Raw genomic sequence first — 1,791 nt, 5'->3', positions numbered from 1 at the left:
CCTGGAAAATCCCATGGACAGAGGAGCCAAAAGGGCTACAGTCCATGGGGTATCAAAAGAGTCAGGCACAACCTACCGGCTGAACAACAACCACCTTAGTTTCAAGGGAGATGCAGGGACTTATTAATAATGAGTGGACATATATACTAAGTAGAAAGTCAAAGTATATATTTTCTTTCAGATAGAAACAGAAAGCATGATATTCCTGATTCTGCTTCCCACATTAAAGAATAATTATATTCTGTATAAAACATAATGTTTATTTGTACACTGAATTTTAAAAGTTGTGATACATTTCTAAAAACAAAGCGTGTGAGCTGTGCATCCTAACGTTAGCTGCACATTGGAATCCTCTGGAGAATGTAAGAATACTGAAAACAGAATTCCACCCTGAGAAATTCTGATTTGTAAAACTCTCCCTAGTCAATCTCATACATAGCCAAGGTGGAAATCACTATATTAGGGCCTGCCTGTGGTTTAAAAAGTAATTTCTCTCCTACCAACATAACAATAAAATAGGATGTTGGAGGAAAGTTCCTTCTGAACTTTGTATGTGAAATCAATCTCATTCAATTTACAATTCTGTCACTGGATGATCCTGGTAATGAGTTGACCTGAGTCATCCCTTCATTGAAAGAACACAGTGTAGAAAGAGGAACAAGAACACTGGAATCAGGGATTTCCATGGGTGTTGGCCCAGCCATTTGTGGAGCTGCTGAGATGCTTTGAAAATGACTAAATCTCTGTTAATGTCAGTTTCCCCACCAATAAAGTAGAAGTGATTAAAATATATACTTAACAGCCCAGAAGCTGTTTATTTTTTTCACATATTTACCTTTTTATTTTTTGATGAGAACTCTCTAAGCAAATTTGAATTATACAATACAATACAATGCTATCAGCCCTTCAAGGGTCACTAAATCAACCCTGAATATTCATTGGAAGGACTGATGCTGAAGCTGAAGCTCCAATACTTTGGCTACCTGATATGAAGAGCTGACTTGTTAGAAAAGACCCTGATGCTGGGAAAGACTGATGGCAGGAGGAAAAGAGGGCTGCAGAGGATAAGATGGCTGGAAGGCATCACTGATTCAATGGACATGAACTTGGGCAAACTCCAGGAGATGATGAGGGATAGGGAGGCCTAGAATACTGCAGTTCATGGGATTGCAAAGAGTTGCACCCAACTTGGCAACTGAACAACAAAGTTATTAACTCTAGTGACCATGTTATACATTAGATCCTAAGATCTTACTGATCTTATACCTAAAATTTATACCCCTCCTTATTTCATCCACCTCCTGCCCCTGGCAACCATTTTCTAACCTCTGTTTCTATGAGTTTGGTATTTTTTTTTACAAAAAATTTCCACATATAAGTGATACTATTCATTACTTGTCATTCTCTCTCTGACTTATTTCACTTAGCATAACACCCTCAAATTTCACCAAACATTTTCTTGTTTTGAATTCCACACAGAATTGTCAGGTATGTACTTGGAAATTACGACATCATTGTTAAGTTTCACCCAACTCTTTGCAATTGGCAGGAGTATCTTCTTTTTCATGGTGCAACAATATTCCATCACATATGTGTACCACATGTTTATTCATTTATCTGTGATGGACACTTAGATTGTTTCTATATCTTGGGTACTGTGAATAATGCGGCTATGAGCATGGGAGTACAGATACGAGAAGCTGTTTAAATTAAATGAAATAATATGTATAAAACTTGTCACATTGGAAATAATCAGCATGCAATTCCCTTTTCCTTTACTACTGAATTGTA

At 37.1% G+C, this 1,791-nt stretch overlaps 1 non-coding gene across 1 annotated transcript; it reads right to left on the bottom strand.

Annotated features, from left to right (window-relative positions):
- Nucleotides 1-1,446: 1,446 nt before the first annotated feature.
- Nucleotides 1,447-1,523, bottom strand: LOC147378215 (small nucleolar RNA SNORD121A). The gene has a single exon (XR_015153688.1). It is a non-coding gene; the product is annotated as a small nucleolar RNA SNORD121A (small nucleolar RNA).
- Nucleotides 1,524-1,791: the final 268 nt, after the last annotated feature.

The sequence above is a fragment of the Bos grunniens genome, chromosome 2, assembly GCF_055505025.1.
Source record: "Bos grunniens cultivar Pamir isolate PY7600 chromosome 2, Bosgru_T2T1.0, whole genome shotgun sequence".
NCBI classification, from domain to species: domain Eukaryota; kingdom Metazoa; phylum Chordata; class Mammalia; order Artiodactyla; family Bovidae; genus Bos; species Bos grunniens.
This window is presented reverse-complemented; position numbering and strand designations above follow the sequence as displayed.